Source organism: Halichoerus grypus, chromosome 2, assembly GCF_964656455.1.
Source record: "Halichoerus grypus chromosome 2, mHalGry1.hap1.1, whole genome shotgun sequence".
Taxonomy (NCBI): domain Eukaryota; kingdom Metazoa; phylum Chordata; class Mammalia; order Carnivora; family Phocidae; genus Halichoerus; species Halichoerus grypus.
In genome coordinates, this window is record NC_135713.1 from 83,199,995 (window position 1) to 83,218,622 (window position 18,628).

Genomic DNA, 18,628 nt, shown 5'->3' on the forward strand with positions numbered 1-18,628 from the left:
AACAAATCTTGGATTTGTATTAAGACCTTCAAGTTTTCAATGTACTGTTTTGAATTTTACCTTACAAGCAAAAGACCAAACTCTCTTTATTCACTTTCATATCCACAGTGTACACGACAGATCTGAACCATAGAAAATGTTCGTATCATGACTTTCAAATCCTTCTCATTAAGGATAGCTGGAAGAAAGACAGGCAAGGACAAAGGCCCCGCCCTAAGAGGAAACCACCCTTAGGAGGATTTTACACCCACCCTGGACGGAGCCCTCCACCCTTTCCCACCTGATAGATGGATGACAAAAACCTGATTGGATGACAGGCTCCTGGAGAGTTAATCAGATTAAAACAGCCTGCCAACCAGCCCATAAAAACCCCAAGACTTAGAAATTCCAGTGGCAACCGTCTCAGGTCCCCTCCCTTTTCAGGAGATTTTTGTGCTATCACTTTACTATCGTTCAATAAGCTTTGCTTTGTTGCTCACCTCTCTGTCTGGTCTACCTCTTCATTCCTCAAAGCAGTGTGACTAAGAACTGTGGGCACCGAAGGAAAAGAAATACTGTAACAATTCTATCACCCACCCACTTCTCCCTTTTGCTGTCTTATTATCACATTCATTGAAGATATGGGGGAGGGGAATAGTTTTAATTATTTTTACATCCTGTAACAATTCTATCACCCACCCACTTCTCCCTTTTGCTGTCTTATTATCACATTCATTGAAGATATGGGGGAGGGGAATAGTTTTAATTATTTTTACAAGGTACATGTATTATTTTTGTAAAAAAAATAAAAGTAAAAAAATGATTAGCATTCTATTCACCTTTCTCTCCATAGGAAATTAAGCTTTATCCTACATAAATTTAATACCATACATGCAATCTACCAATGCTGAACATCTCCTGTTTTTGGTACCAAAAGCATCCATTCTCCTTCTCTTAACAGTACGTTTGTTTTCCTTTAGGAATTACTTCTAACCCATTTCATGCCTTCTTGGTAGAACCCTAATCTCCTGGCCAAGGAGGTGAACACAAGACCCAAGCCATTTAAACTAAGTTTTCTTCTTGGTATCTGAATCCTGAGCAGTAACACAAGAACAGATGATAGTAGAGTTGGAACTGATTCATTCCAGTACTGGTCACCTGAAGAGGTTTCCTAATACCCACAACATCAAAGCCACATGCTTCCTGTATTTCTAAGACATGATTGTTCAGCCTGACTTAATTCTGTGAGCTACTCAATATACTCATAACAAATCCTTCCCCTCCCTACCCCTATACAAATACCCTTAAGTTAGAGTGGGTTTCTGATTGCTTGGGACCAAGTCACACAAGGACTTCGAGATAGGCCATTGACCCACCTACTATCTTTCTTCCAGACCCCTCCTCTCTTCCTTTCTTTTCTTAATAACTATTCATTTCGGGTGCCTGGGTGGCTCAGTCGTTAAGCATCTGCCTTCAGCTCAGGTCATGATCCCAGGGTCCTGGGATCAAGCTCCGCATCAGGCTCCCCGCTCAGCGGGAAGCCTGCTTCTCCCTCTCCCACTCCCCCTGCTTGTGTTCCTGCTCTTGCTGTCTCTCTCTCTGTCAAATAAATAAATAAAATCTTTAAAACAAAAATAATAACTATTCATTTCAACATTTCAATATTCAACATTCATTTCCTTCGCATCAACCTCTCTCTACCCAGTATCTTCAGCTTACTTGTGCCATTTAACTGCCTGATAGAAACTGCCTTCTCCACTCCTAGCACTGGTGCTTGCTGGAGAAAACACTGCAACCATTCAGGTGGGAGTCTCAACTCATTTTCAGTTTCAATTCTCAGATCTTCCATAATACTCAGAAATTTGTGTTTGTTTTGTTTTTGCTCATTTCACTTTCTCATTCTCTACAGTGATTCAAAACCCTCTCTACTTTCCTCAAACCTCCAACTAAATCACTCCTTCTCAGCAATCTCTGCACAGAGAAACTAAAAGCCATAAGATAGAAAGTCATTCCTCTTCCAGCCAGGAAATTCTCAAACTAACCTGTATTGAAGCCATTCTCTCCTCCCATTCTATTGAAGTGGGAACTTGGACTTTTCTCACACTTAAAATTAATCCTATCTCTTCTATATCTTTAAATTTGCCCTCAGATTGGCATCTGATCAAAAAAAGTCTTTCCTGAATGAGTGACCTTTTAGCTACCACCCTTTTTTTTCATTCACAACTAAACTGAAATAATCGCATATCTGCCCTGCTGTGGAAGGAGTTAGAAGTGGGGAGCCCACCTGATACCGCCTGGGTAGAAATGTCTCCACACAAAGGTCAGTACAGTGTAGAGTGGCCAAGCCTGAGTAGGGTGAGGATTTGTTCACACAGAAGAGCAGTCTCGTATGGATGACAGAGCCTGCACAGGGCGGTAGTGCACCTACAGAGGAGAGAGGACAGCAGTGGAAAGGAGAGGCTGATTACACACAGAAGGATTTGGAAAATAAGTAACCCAATTAGGCCAATGGGAGCCAGTTTTCTCAGCAGCAAGGAAGGGAGTTACTTATATGGAAAGGGAGAAAATTAGAATAAACCCTGAGGTGCTAGATTAAAACTCATGCTATCAGTATACATTCATGGTTTAATAGATAGATGGATAGATGAAATGCAAATATCTGGACATTCATATATACAGGCATATATATACAGGCATATATATCTTAGCTCTCTCCACTGAAAAACTTCAAAGCACCACATTCCAAAAGCAAAGAACACACCTGGTGCCCAGACTTTGTCTTCTAAATGTTATTCTCCATTAAATGTTATTCTCCATTAAATGTTATTCAGGGCTAAAATAGCTAATTCCAGGGCTAGGGTAGAGAAAGTACAAGATGACCTTGTTCATATCTTATGCCAGAAAGAAAGAAGTAAAAAAGTAATGGGGGGCACCTGAGTGGCTAAGTGGGTTATGCATCTGCCTTAGGCTCGGGTCATGATCCCAGGGTCCTAGAATCGAGCCCCATGTCGGGCTCTCAGCGGGGAGCCTGCTTCTCCCTGCTCCCCCTGCTTGTGCTCTCTGTCAAATAAATAAATAAAATCTTTAAAAAAAAAGTAATGGAGACGTGTCAAGAGAAAACATAAACCATCTGCAAAGGTCTTCCACTAGCTAAATTAGGAACAATCTGAATACCAAGATAAATGACAGTAAAGAATTAAGACCCATATTAATCACTATTACTATAAATAAATAAATGAGTAAATTGGAAGTTTAATGAGAAATGGGCTATTTGCAAAGTCTTAGAGAACTTCCCTACAAAATACTTACTAATTACCAACAGAGAACAAAAAAACTAAATAGTTGAGAATCCTAAGAGACACATCCTTAATCAAGTGAGCATTAGTAACAGGACAAATCAAAACTCTGTGTCATCTGATAGGATTCAATGAGGAGAAAACAGCATCACTTTTGAGGTATTCCTCTCAAAATCTATTAATTCAGTCTTTTTCAAATGAACAAAAGAACACAGTGACCATTTTTGCAACTCTCTCAAGAATAGTACATAATTAAAACCATTCCAGGTGTACTGAAAGAAGTTAATTTTTTCATACAACAGATGCCCTAAGATGTTAGAGTCTAACTCTCTGTAGTTGGAAAAGGCCCAGAGGTACATTCTAGAAAATAACTGGTCTGTAATCTTCAAAATGTCAAGGTCACTGAAGACTAGAAAAAATTTTATTGCTGCTCCCTACTGAAAGAGACTAAAGAGGTATTACAACTATATGCAACAAGTGACTCTTAACTATATCCTTCTGTTTTAAAGGACAGGATTGAGGTAAGTGGCAAACTTGATTGGGATTTGAGAATCAGATAGAAGTAATGTATAACATCAATGACTTGATTTTTATGGTTGTATTATAGTTAAGCAGGCAAAATGTCCCTACTGATAGGAAATACATAGTAAATAGTATTTGGGAGTGGTGGAGCATCATACTGGCAAGTTACTTTCAAATGGTTTTGGAAAAAAAATGGTCTGTGTACTGTGCCTGCAAATTTTCTATACATTTTATATTGTTTCAAAATTTTAAAAATCAGTAAAATTAAAAATGAACAAATATAAAACTGAACAAAAGTAAATTCATCATCATCTTCACTCCTCCCCATATTCTTCATCTCAGTGAATGGCTCCACCATTCACTCAAGTTGTTAATCCAGAAATCCAGTGTCATCCTTGACTTCCCTTCCCTCCACTACAATATACATCCAATTAACATGTCTCCCTCTGTACCCATATCCAATTACACACCAAGTTCTAATGATTCTACATCCTAAATATCACTTGAACTTAAGCCATTTCCCTTTAGTCTAATACTATCCAATTCTGGCCACCATCATCACTATCCTGTGTTACTGAAACAGCCTCCTAAAATAATCTACAGGTTTCCTCCAACCATTTTCCACTATCAGTCTCAGTATTCCAAAACATAAATTTGTTCATGTTATTCCTTATAAAATCCTTCAGTGTTCTTGAAGGCTTCTAGAATGAAGACCAAACTCCTTATACTGCCACACATTCTGGTTTGCCCAGGATGGTTGTCTATTTCTGTTGTACAAACATGGTTATTATTGGCCTCCCTTTCAGGCTCAGTAGTGTCCCAACTAGGACAATGAATCTTATGTTCTGTTTACTTCACTAGATTGATCCTGACTTCCCTCTCATTTCTAGTGAATCTCAACTCTTCTGGGAAGGGTCTGCCTGAGCACTGGATCAGGATTCAATACCTTTGCTAGATGCTTCCTAACACTATGCTAGTCCTATTAGTAACATATATCTATTGCACACATGTCTTCATTGTAACTATTTGCTTATATTCCCCCTTAAACAGTAAACTCTGTAAAGGTAACTTTGCCACTTGGGGTGTGACCTTGAGGAAGCTACAAGACCTAAGCCTCGATTTCCCCATCTTAAGAGAAGATAATTGCTTTATTGTTATGATCAAATGATATAAAGCAAGTAAAGGCTTAGCCCACCATATTCATCATTTTATGTTTTAAGAATTTTGTAAATAGTTGAAAGCATTTTTTTTCCTCTAGAGCTCCTTAAAATTGTCTTCTTTTCATAGCCAATCTTCTGATTTTTTTTTATGTACCCTACTTATCAGAGATAAAGACTGTCTCTTCTTAACACAAATATCACAAGTCTCTTCACAATAATTGTTTTTCATTTTATTTATTTGCTTTTTTAAAAACAAACATGTTCTAACAGAAAGTTATCTTCTGAGAAATGAGATAATACCAGAAACTACTAGCACTGCTCAGGTATGGAATATTTCTTTCGTCTCTGTCCTAGCGAGTAAACACGTATCAGTCCCCACAGCAAATTCTACACATATACTGTATGATAATATAGTATATTTATAAGAAAATATGCTTTTAAAATACTATAAAACAATGAGGGCCAAATACATAAATTTGTGGAAAACAATGTTTCTATCATTTAAATAGTTGTTTATTAATAACTAAACATTGCTTGGGGGAAAAAAAACCCTATTGTAAAAAAGAAAAACAATTTAATTAATGGGCCCTACAATGACAGATTGGACACTGTATACAATACACTTAAAGTTCTTTTGAGCCCCATAATTGTGAAGAAACATATGTGGGTATTTTCCAGCTCTCTTAAATTGTCTTTCTTTTCTAAATTTTAAACTAAAAATTCTGGCTGCCAGACGTAAAAATTTAGAATTACATGATTGTACATTTCTACTCACTGACCACACTCTCTCTCTAAATTTAACTATCATATTTTATCTTTGTTAATTGTACTATTTTATCATTGAGCTCCTTTATTTAGTAAAATATCTAAGATAAGACATTAAATACATCCCTAGGAGGAAAATTAATTTATCAGTTGAGAAGTTAAATTTATACAAACAAATTTAATCCACAGCAACTTAAAAAATAAAACAAACAAGCAAAGGGGAAAAAAGAGAGAGAGAGAGAGACAAACCAAGAAACAGACTCTTAACTCTAGAGAACAAACTGAGGGTTACCAGAGGGAAGGTGGGGGGATGGGTGAAATAGGTGATGGGGACTAAGGAGTGCACTTCTCATGAGGAGCACCCAGTGATGTATGGAAGTGATGAATCACTATATTGTACATCTGAAACGAATATAACCCTGTATGTTAACCAACTGGAATTTAAATAAAAACTTTAAAAAAATGTAATCCATAGCTTCCTGCTTTCTTGCAAGAATCCAGAACATTTTATCACATTTTCATTCATAAATCCACAAAATTTTGTTTCTCCACAGCAAATATTAGAGTATTTTCCATCTAATTATTTTGCTGTTTTTAAAAACAAAAGTATATTTAAAAATATATCCAAATCATTTTTAAATAATATAGATTTTTAGTGACCAGGTTTTCACATACCCAACTGTCAAATTTACCAAATTTATGAATGAAAAAGTGTTTGTCTTCAGAAAATCTTTCAGTGATTTTAATTTCTTTTTTTTTAAAGATTTTATTTGTTTATTTGACAGAGAGAGACACAGCAAGAGAGGGAACACAAGCGGAGGAGTGGGAGAGGGAGAAGCAGGCTTCCCGTTGAGTAGGGAGCCCGATGCAGGGCTCCATCCCAGGACCCTGAGATCATGACCTGAGCTGAAGGCAGACGCTTAATGACTCAGCCACCCAGGCACCCCTAGTAACTTTAATTTCTAAGAAAGACATCACCTACATATAATCTCCATATATATACAGCAAATAAAATATTACAAAATCAAGATCTTTGAAAGAAACCTTTCTATGACCTACTTGCAAATCTGTTCAGAATAATTTTATTAAATGTCAGCTGTGTTGGGGCGCCTAGGTGGCTCAGTTGGATCAAGCCCCGCATCCAGAAGGGAGCCTGCATCTTCCTCTCCCTCTGCCACTCCCCCTGCTTGTGCTCTCTCTCTCTGTCAAATAAATAAATAAAATCTTAAAAATAAATAAATAAATAAATAAATGTCAGCTGTGAAACTATGTTAAAAATATAGAAAGCAATATTGCAAGTTTCATTTAACTTCCCCAGATTCTTACAGTCAGGTATTTTGCTCTCTGCTATGGCATACAATAGCATTTTTCCTAAGCAATCAAAATTCATTCATTAGTTGTAAATAATGTACCAAGTATAAGTACAAAAATGCTGAAAGGTGATATATGTATTTTTAATATGATTATTACTTTAAAACCATAAAACTTTAGCAAATGCAGTAATCTCTATTTATTTCAACGGGGATTGGACAATACAGCATGATGATGACCTTGAGGCAATCAGCACACATTTATAAAATGATGGTTTGAACTTATATTTTATTTTTAATTCATCAGTCTCATGTGCTTTCATGTGGGTATCTGGAAAAATTTCCCATAAGATTCTACAATCTTATAATGGAAAATTGTTTAAAGATCATATTCCTTTATCAATTCATCACATATCAATAAACATTTACTGAGTGTGTATTATGTGCCAGGCACTATGCTAAGTATTGGAGATATAACAATTATTAACACTTGAGCCCTAGATAAGACATAAAGAATACCCCTGAGAGGTTTGGAATATTATGGAAGAGACAGTAAAACAAACCAAATAACATATTGTTAAGAAATAGGGTTTTCAAAAGGTGCTCCGAACAAGGAAGAGAAGCATATAATCCAGACTAGGGGAGGGAAGCATGGTTACAGAAGCCTTCTTGGAGGCTTATTGATAAATAAGCCTACTGCCTTGCTTTCAGCATGGCCTACTGATTAAGAGCATAGGTTCAAATCCCAGTATCATCTGTTACTAGCTGTATGAGTTTGGGCAAGTTACTTCATCATTCCAAGCTTGTTTCCTCGTTTATAAGATGGTTATGATAGCATTTACCTCACAGTGCTGTGAAGAGGACCAAATAAGATAATGAGTAGAAAGCACAATGGCTGCCATAAAATATGCTAGTATTCTGGTTGTTAGAAAGATGACCTCTTTCTCTCTCTCACACACACACACCCCACTTAGCATACAAGCTGGAGGTTTCTGGGTTTCTTGGCCAATGTATGTATGTCCTACATACCTGTAAAAGAAAAACCTTCTTCATCTCACCAACACTGCCCCCCATTTTCTGTTATCAGCCAGGCTTTCTGATCCCCTGAAAAGTCTCCTTGACTAGCTTTTCATTATCAGACATGCCTGTGCCATGTCCACTCTCTGAATGTGAGCCTGACCACTGGGAAATCTCTGGACTGTCTACCATAACTCTCCTGTCATCCTTCTCTGCCCCCATATCCATCAGGAGACAGAGCTCTTGCCCTTCACCCTCACACTGCTCTCTGATGGGTCTTTCTTACCAATATTTTGGTGATTTTTCCATAGTTCACTTAACCAGCTTTGTCCTCTAATGACTGGCCACCACTGTCTCTAACCCAGCAGCCAACACTTCCTTTCATTTCATTTCCTTTGGAGTGAACATCACTGCAGAGACAGACTGAAAAAAACAATGTGATTAGAACACAAAATCATTGAGGTTCATGAAGATGAGAAAGGGTAGCACTAGAAACAAAAAGAGTATGGTCTTGTGTTCTTTCCCACATTATCCTCTTTAGAATCATGACTCTATTTTACAATCATTCTTTCCCTTCAACAATCCCCCACTGGCCACTTGTCTATCAAGTGACTCTCTCTAAAAGGTTCTTCTCTCCTTCCTCTTCATTTCCAGAAAGACCTAAGAGAGGGGGCCAGGCTCAGTTCAATTTCTTCTTATACATTCACCTTTCTGAGGACTTCTACCAGGTTTCACCAAAACAGATCCAAATGAGAGCAAAAGATGAGAATAAATGTAAAATTAAAGTTAAAAGGATTCCCCCTATTCAAGGGGGGGCTCTCTGGTAGAAATAAGGTATTCCCTTGTATAAGAGCATAAAAGTTTTGATTTGAATATTAAAATTATTATATAAAATGCAATCTACTCTGGCTTCCAAATTTTGCCTTTAACCCATACCTTACAAAATTATTTTGGCTTTATCAAAGCATTACTCCTACTTTCTAAAGACCAAGACAGACTATATTATTTCAATTTGTAAATTATTCATGATTTAATTCTGTTCCTTACTTCAGACACTTGGCTTTGTGCATCTTTATAACAGCATGTGTACCTCATGTCTACAAAATGCTTCATATGTTTCAAAGTCTAAAATATTAAAGCAGTCATACTCTCCACAGCAAAATAATTTCAAATTCATACATGACTACAAAAATCAATTATCAATGGATTATATCAATTACATATCAATTTGGGGCAGAAAATTTCAGTTGCCTCATGTTTCCACTGAAATGTATTGATTTAAGTAGTTTATGCATGAACTAAAAAAAAAATGTTCATGTTGCAAAAACAAAAAATATAAAACCAATTGTTGATTAGCCGCATGTGAATTTACTAAGTCACAGATTAAATGTGTGATTTCAAAGTTTAGCTATCATCTAACCTGTTTCCTGACCCTGAAACAAAAGGTCATTTGAAACTCAGAATTCTGGAGGCAGTGAGTCTCCAGCAAAATTTTAAACTTAAATTGCCCCTCCTTCTTACAGATTTTCCCAACAAACTCTTCCCTCATCATAGCTACTTCTTCAAAGCCGTAGCAAGTAAAATTCCTCAACAACAGGAAAAATAGTAACATGAAAACTGAGCTGCTTCAGATGAATGACAAGCAATAATTCTCTTTTACAGTTTTTAAGTTATGATAGCAGAAGTATAATAATTAACAACAATAAATAAAACTAACTTTACATAGCAGACCCTTGGAAAATGCTTCCATTAAACAGTATTGAAAAAATAGTGACAGTAAACAACAAGTTTTGGGGGGTTTTTTTGTTTGCTTTTTAGAGAGAGAGAAGTGGGGCAGAGGGGCAGAGAGAGGGAGACAGAGAATCTTAAACAGGCTCCACACCCAGCACGGAGCCAGATGCCGGGCTCAAACTCACGACCCTCAGATCATGACCTTAGCCAAAATCAAGAGTCAGACACTTAACCGACTGAGCCACCCAGGCACCCCAAGTTTTGGGTTTTATTTTTATTTATTTATTTTTTAATTTTATTATGTTATGTTAGTCACCATACATCATTGGTTTTTGATGTGGTGATCCACGATCCATTGTTTTTGTATAACACCCAGTGCTCCATGCAGTATGTGCCCTCCTTAATACCCATCACTGGGCTAACCAATCCCCCCTCCCCCCTCCCCTCTAAAACCCTGTTTGTCTCTCAGAGTCCATAGTCTCTCATGGTTCATCTCTCCCTCCAATTCCCTCCTCCCCATTTTTCCCTTCCTTCTCCTAATGTCCTCCATGCTATTCCTTATGTTCCACAAATAAGTGAAACCATATGATAAAATTGACTTTCTCTGCTTGACTTATTTCACTTAGCATAATCTCCTCCAGTCCCATCCATGTTGATGTAAAAGTTGGATATTCATCCTTTCTGATGGCTGAGTAATATTCCATTGTATATATGGACCACATCTTCTTTATCATTTCATCTGTTGAAGGGCATCTCGGCTCTTTCCACAGTTTGGCTATTGTGGACATTGCTGCTATGAACATTGGGGTGCATATGGCCCTTCTTTTCACTACATCTGTGTCTTTGGGGTAAATACCCAGGAGTGCAATTGCTGGGTCATAGGGTAGCTCTATTTTTAAATTTTTGAGGAACATCCACACTGTTTTCCAAAGTGGCTGTACCAACTTGCATTCCCACCAACAGTGTAAGAGGGTTCCCCTTTCTCCACAACCTCTCCAACATTTGTTGTTTCTTTCCCTGTCCATTTTTGCCATTCTAACTGGTGTAAGGTGGTATCTCAATGTGGTTTTGATTTGGATTTCCCTGATGGCTAATGATGATGAACATTTTTTCATGTGTCTGTTAGCCATTTGTATGTCTTCTTCAGAGAAGTGTCTTTTCATATCTTCTGCCCACTTTTTGACTTGATTATTTGTTTTTTGGGTGTTGAGTTTGAGAAATTCTTTATAGATCTTGGATACCAGCCCTTTATCTGTAGTGTCATTTACAAATATCTTCTCCCATCCTGTGGGTTGCCTCTTTGTTTTGTTGGCTGTTTCCTTTGCTGTGCAGAAGCTCTTTATCTTGATGAAGTCCCAAAAGTTCATTTTTGCTTTTGTTTCACTAGCTTTTGGAGATGTATCTTGAAAGAAGTTGCTGTGGGCGATGTCAAAGAGGTTACTGCCTATGTTCTCCTCTAGGATTTTGATGGATTCCTGTCTCACATTGAGGTCTTTCGTCCACTTTGAGTTTATCTTTGTGAATGGCGTTAGAGAATGGTCGAGTTTCATTCTTCTGCATGTGGCTGTCCAATTTTCCCAGCACCATTTATTGAAGAGACTGTCTTTTTTCCTGCTTTGTCAAAGATTATTTGACCATAGAGTTGAGGGTCCATATCTGGGTTCTCTATTCTGTTCCATTGGTCTATATATCTGTTTTTGTGCCAGTACCATGCTGTCTTAGTGATCACAGCTTTGTAACATAGCTTGAAATCGGGCAACGTGATGCCCCTAGCTTTGTTTTCCTTTTTCAACATTTCCTTGGAGATTCGGGGTCTTTTCTGATTCCATACAAATTTTAGGATTGTTTGTTCCAGCACTTTGAAAAATGTCATTGGAATTTTGATCGGGATGGCACTGAAGGTATAGATTGCTCTGGGTAGCAGAGATTTTAACAATGTTTATTCTTCCGATCCATGAGCATGGAATATTTTTCCATCTTTTTGTGTCTTCTTCAATTTCTTTCATGAGTGTTTTGTAGTTCCTAGAGTATAGATCCTTTACCTCTTTGGTTAGGTTTATTCCAAGGTATCTTGTGGTTTTTGTGCTATTGTAAATGGAATCGTTTCTCTAATTTCTCTTTCTACAGTTGCATTGTTAGTGTATAAGAAAGCGACTGATTTCTGTGCATTGATTTTGTATCCTGCCACATTACTGAATTGCTGGATGAGTTCTAGTAATTTCGGGGTGGAGTCTTTTGGGTTTTCCACATAAAGTATCATGTCGTCTGCAAAAAGAGAGAGTTTGACTTCTTCTTTGCCAATTTGAATACCTTTTATTTCTTTTTGTTGTCTGATTGCCGTTGCTAGGACTTCTAGTACTATGTTAAACAATAGTGGCGAGAGTGGGCATCCTTGACGTGTTCCTCATCTTAAGGGAAAGGCTCTCAGCTTTTCCCCATTGAGGATGATATTCGCTGTGGGTTTTTCATAGCTGGATTTTATGAACTTGAGGAATGTTCCCTCTATCCCTATACTCTGAAGAGTTTTAATCAGGAAAGGATGTTGTATTTTGTCAAATGCTTTTTCTGCATCAATTGAGAGGACCATATGGTTCTTCTCTCTCCTCTTATTAATGTGTTCTATCACATTGATTGATTTGCGAATGTTGAACCACCCTTGCATCCCGGGGATAAATCCCACTTGGTCATGGTGGATGACCCTTTTAATGTATTGTTGGATCCTATTAGCTAGGATTTTGTTGAGGATTTTGGAATCCATATTCATCAGGGATATCGGTCTGAAATTCTTTTTGATGGGGTCTTTGCCTGGTTAGGGAATTAAGGTAATGCTGGCCTCATAGAATGAGTTTGGAAGTTTTCCTTCTGTTTCTATTTTTTGAAACAGCTTCAGTAGAATAGGTATTATTTCTTCTTTGAATGTTTGGTAGAATTCCCCAGGGAATCCATCAGGCCCTGGGCTCTTGTTTTTTGGGAGGTTTTTGATCACTGCTTCAATCTCGTTACTGGTTATTGGCCTATTCAGGTTGTCAATGTCGTCCTGTTTCAGTCTTGGCAGCTTATTGGTTTCCAGGAAGGCCTCCATTTCATCCAGATTGCTCAGTTTATTGGCATATAGTTGTTGATGATAATTTCTAATAATTGTTTCTATTTCCTTGGTATTAGTCGTGATCTCTCCCCTTTCATTCAGAATTTTATTAATTTGGGTCCTTTCTCTTTTCTTTTGGGTAAGTCTGGCCAGTGGTTTATCGATCTTATTAATTCTTTCAAAGAACCAACCTCTAGTTTCGTTGATCTGATCTACTGTGTTTCTGGTTTCTAATTCATTGATTTCTGCTCTAATTTTAATTATTTCTCTTGTAATGCATGGCTTAGGCATCGTTTGTTGCTTTTTTTCTAGTTCTTTAAGGTGTAGAGTTAGTTGGTGAATTCGGGATTTTTCTATTTTTTTGAGTGAGACTTGGATGGCTATGTATTTCCCCCTTAGGACCACCTTTGCAGTATCCCATAGGTTTTGGACCGATGTGTTTTCGTTCTCATTGATTTCCATGAATTGTTTAAGTTCTTCTTTGATTTCCTGGTTGACCCAAACATTCTTGAGCAGAGTGGTCTTTAGCTTCCAAGTGTTTGAATTTCTGCCAAATTTTTTCTTGTGATTGAGTTCCAGTTTTAGAGCATTGTGGTCTAAGAATATGCAGAGAATAATCTCAGTCTTTTGGTATCGATTGAGACCTGATTTGTGACCCAGTGTGTGGTCTATTCTGGAGAAAGTTCCATGTGCGCTCAAGAAGAATGAGTATTCTGTTGTTTTAGGGTGGAATGTTCTGTAAATATCTATGAGGTCCATCTGGTCCAATGTATCATTCAAAGCTCTTGTTTCCTTGTTGATTTTCTGCTTAGATGATCTGTCCATTGCTGAGAGTGGAGTATTGAGGTCTCCCACAATTAACGTATTGTTATCAATATGACTCTTTATTTTGGTTAACAGTTGGCTTATGTATATGGCTGCTCCCATGTTGGGGGCATAGATATTTACAATTGTTAGATCTTCTTGTTGGATAGACCCTTTAAGAATGATATAGTGTCCTTCTGTGTATCTAATTACAGACTTTAGTTTAAAATCTAATTTGTCTGATATAAGAATTGCTACCCCAGCTTTCTTTTGAGGTCCGCTGGCATGGAAGATGGATCTCCATCCGTTCACTTTCAGTCTGGATGTATCTTTAGGTTCAAAATGAGTCTCTTGTAGACAGCATATGCATGGATCCTGTCTTTCTATCCAATCTGCAACCCTGTGCTGTTTTATGGGAGTGTTTAGGCCATTCACGTTGAGAGTAATTATTGAAAGATATGCATTAATTGTCATCATGTTGCCTGTGAAGACATTTTTATAGATTGTCCCTGTAAATTTCTGTTGTAGATCACTCTTGGGGTCTTTCTCCTTTTATAGAACCCCCCTTAATATTTCTTGCAGGGCCGGCTTAGCGGTCACATATTCTTTCAGTTTCTGCCAGTTGTGGAAGCTCTGCATCTCTCCATCCATTCTAAATGAAAGCCTTGCCGGATAAAGTATTCTTGGCTGCATGTTCTTCTCATTTAGTACCCTGAATATGTCTTGCCAGGCCTTTCTGGCTTGCCAGGTCTCTGTGGATAGGTCTGACATTATTCTGATGTTCCTCCCTCTGTACGTAAGGAATCTCTTCCACCTAACTGTCCTTAAGATGGCTTCCTTGGTTCTAAGATTTGCAAGTTTTACTATTACATGCCGGGGTGTTGGCCTGTTTTCCTTGATCTTGGGACGGGTCCTCTCTGCCTCTAGGATGCGAATGTTTGTTTCATTCCCCAGATTAGGGAAGTTGTCAGCTACGATTTGCTCAAATACATCTTCTAGTCCTCTCTCTCTCTCCACTCCCTCCGGGATTCCAATTATTCTGACATTGGAACGCTTCATGGTGTCACTTATTTCTCTGATTCTACTTTCATGGATTCTGAGTTATTTTTCCCTGGCCTCCTCTTTTCCCTTTTTATCTATTTTATTGTCTTCCAGGTCGCTTATTCGCTCTTCTGCCTCAGTTACCCTAGCTGTTAGATGATCTAGATTGGATTGGATCTCATTGATAGGATTTTTAAGTTCTGCTGATTCAGCTTTCATTTCTGCCCTTAGCGATTCTATGTTGCCATTAATTGAGTTCTCCATTCTAGCCATTGTCTTCACAATTGCTAGCCTGAATTCCATCTCCGACATCTTGGTTATATCTGCATCCATTTGTAAATCTGCAGCATAAGTCATAATCTCTTGAGTCTTTTCTATTTTGGGGGCTCCTCCTCCTAGTCATTCTGTTGATGGGTGTTTGAGGGAATGTATAGAGTCGAAATTATTGACCAGAACCCAGGCAAGATGCATCTGTTTTCTTGGGACCTTAGGGTTGCTGGCCTCTTGTTTTCCCAGCCTGTCTTCCACGGGAGGGGCCTGCCGCACTGTTACTCAGGCAACCCTGTTTGGGCGGAGTTGCCCTGCCCCCCTGTGGCGGGGGATGGGCTCAGCGGGAATCAGTCTTTGGGGCTTTTGCTCTCTGGCGGCTTTCCCTGGCGCCTTTCTGCGTCTCTTCCATGAGTCAGAGCAGAAGAGACCTTTTCCAACCCTCTGCCTCAGAGCGGAGAGATCACAGTCTGTTCTTCAGTGAGCTCTCCAGGCCACACCATCTCCGTTTCTGTCCACGCTGCTATAAACTGCCTGGTCCTGGGTTGTGCGCCCCTCTGCAGCGCCCCCAGTCCTGCCTCCAGGTTGGAGCACATTTTTTCCCCTTGTGCTTCTAAAACCGTCAGCCAGCCGCTCCCAGTTCACCCACGCGACCCTGCCGCTCCGGGTTTCCGCCCCGGGGGCTGCCCTAAAGTCCTTTCCCGCCACTACCGGTCTGCGAGTCTGTGCCCGGTCCCCAGCGGGCGAGGCTGTCGCTCACCAGCAGTGTAGGATCCCCACGGCCAGGCACCCTCCTGCTGCCATTTATCCTCCAATATCTGCCCGTGGAATCACGGCTCCCCGCTTCATACCTCAAAACCAACCACCTGCGATATTCTGTTTGTAGAGATTCAGATCTTCTTACATCTCAGGCTGATTTTGTGGGTGCTCAGAGTGGTCTGGTAGATATCCAGCTCAATTCCGGCGACCAGTTGAAATAGGGTCCTCTACTCCTCTGCCATCTTTCCCCCCTCCGAACTGGAATCTGTATTTTCAATCAAGTTTTGGGTTTTAAAAATCACCAATAATACTGATCCTCTTCATCAACAGGAAAAATGTAGATGACTAGAAAAGCAACATTCTCTAAGTAAGATATCAAATATGAAATTCCAGTTAGCAAAATATGAATATGAGGTAAAAAAAAAAAAAAATTGAGAACTGATTCCATTCAGTTATACTTTGCCACTAAAACTCAATATCCATCAGAAAATGTTTGTTATTATAATTAGAATTTTTTTTTTACCCTCATTACATTGTTGTGCTTGTTCAAAAGTCATAAATAGTTCAGAAAAGAAACTTAGCATTGGGGCACCTTGGTGGCTCAGTCAGTTAAACATCTGCCTTCGGCTTAGGTCATGATCCCAAAATCCTGGGATCAAGCCCCACCTTGGGCTCCCTGCTCAGTGGGGAGTCTGCTTTTCCCACTGTCCCTCCCTGCTGCTTGTGTGCTCTCTCACTCTGTAATAAATAAATAAAATCTTAAAAAAAAAAAAAAAAAAAAAGGAACTTAGTATTTCCGATCCTTCCCATAGGCCCAATGCCACTCAGGGCGGGATGAATAAACTTTATCAAGTTATCTAACTTAGCAGGACCTACGTGTTACAAATTCATTCAAGAGATTTTCCCTTGAAGCCACTAATCAAATCTGTTGTCAAAAATGTTCTAATGATATGAAGCATTGTCTTTGCTTCACAGGCAATGCTTTTCTTTACTAGTTGTACACCAAATGCAAATGTAATAAAATGTTAACAGTGGTATCTCTGGGTGGATAGAATTATGGATGACTTTATTTTAATCAAGAAATCAAAAATAAAAGATTAACCGGTGTTCACATAATACATATCATACTATATCTTAATGTGGGAGAACAGAAACAGAAATTTGGCATTGAATTTTATGATGAAATTCACAACACATTTAAATATCCATTAAGTATAAAAAATATAACAAACATAGCATATAATTATCAGATATAAAAAACCTCACTCACTTTACTAATAATATAGCAAATCTTGCCTCCAGTCTCCACACTGAAGTCATTGCTGCATTCTGAAGATATTAGAGTTAAGTCAGAGGTGCCTGAGTGGCTCAGTCCATTAAGTGTCTATCTTCAGCTTCGGTCGTGATCTCCGAGTCCTGAGATCAGGCCCCACGTCAGGCTCCTCACTCAGCAGGGAGTCTGCTTCTCCCTCTCCCTCTCCCCCTGCTCGTGTTCTCTCTCTCAAGTAAATTTAAAAAAAAAAAATCTGAAAGAAAAGAGTTAAGTCAGTTACAAAATCTTGAAATACAAAATTAAGACCAAAAAAACCAAAAACAATGCCCCTAGTTCTACAGTATTTAAGCCTATCAAGTGTTAGCTGAAATTAAGATTAACCATGGATTTCATATTTTTTTTTAAAAGATTGCTGATATGGTTTTTCTTACAACCATACACCAAAATTTTCAGTTGAGATGGCTTGCCTTTCTCTTCTCAATATTGAGCATTTTGATATGTGAAAAACTCCAGACTTGGCAGTAATTTTTACATACCACATCAATATTAAATATCTTGATAGTGATGATCATTTGTCAGTTTTAGACAGAGTTCTTGAGATTGAGTTTAATCCTTTGTACAATAAGGTGCAACAGCCATTGAATATAAAATCCAAGAAACAAATACCGTAACGACAGATTTCTATTTGAGCTCTGACAAAGCTATAAAAAGGGAAGGGGGAGCTAGTTACTCTGTCTACTTGGAATTTTATTCAGTTGTGCCAACTGAGTCTAGTAGAGGGGTTAGAAAAAGGGAAAGGAGATAACAGCAGTGGGATGTTGTTCTGGGCACAAAAAGCAGCATGTAACTTCACATTGGCAACAGCGAGACAGACTAACAAAGGGGACAGAAGATGTACTTGACAGGAGTACAGAGAGTTAGCAGATGAGCAGGAGGAGATGGCATATGAGACGTAGGCTAGGGTGCAGCAGGAAAGAGCCTTGGTGGTAAAGATGAATAGCTTAAACTTAATGCAAAATACAGTAAGGGCCTAGTGAGACAAGTTCAGAAGACCAAGATAGCAGCTACAGTACATTTCCACTTATCTAAAAGACAGATTTTTAGACATGGAATTTTGAAAAGGGGAGGTTACAAAAGTCAGGTGAGAGAAAACATTTAGTCCCAAAATTTAGTCCAAGTGGTTTTTTTGTTTGGTTTTTGTTTTTTCTTTTAGACAGGAAAGCATAGGGGCACCTGGCTGGCTCAGTCAGAAGGGCATGTGAATCTTGATTTCAGGATTGTGAGTTTAAACCCCACGATGGGTGTAGAGATTACTTAAATAAATAAACTTAAAAATAAAACATAAACAGGAATTTAAAGGTGCCAGCGTTGTTTGTTTGTTGTTTGTTGTTTCTGGTGTTTCCATAGTTGGAATAAATAGGAGGTAAACAAAATGAAGCAAGTAAACTCAAGTTTAGACACTTAAAAAATAGTTATGTGACTAAAACCAAAGTGAAGAAAGGTGATAATTAGGATAAGTGAGTATGATCTTAAGTAAAAATGACAGGGGATAAAAATTTCCTGGCAACTTGTCAGTTACCAAAGTGTTTAGGAAGTCATAGTAAAAAGAAAATGAAGAG

The 18,628-nt window shown here is 38.4% G+C and overlaps 1 long non-coding RNA gene across 1 annotated transcript in view; it reads right to left on the minus strand.

Moving 5' to 3' along the window:
* LOC118521943 (uncharacterized) overlaps nt 1–18,628 on the minus strand; it is a 45,085-nt gene that overhangs the window by 24,437 nt on the left and 2,020 nt on the right. Inside the window, exons 2-4 of the long non-coding RNA XR_013445709.1 lie at nt 17,007–17,262; nt 8,336–8,472; nt 2,264–2,403 (exon numbers count right to left, since the gene is read on the minus strand). This is a non-coding gene — a long non-coding RNA (uncharacterized LOC118521943). The remainder of the gene's footprint in view (nt 1–2,263; nt 2,404–8,335; nt 8,473–17,006; nt 17,263–18,628) is intronic.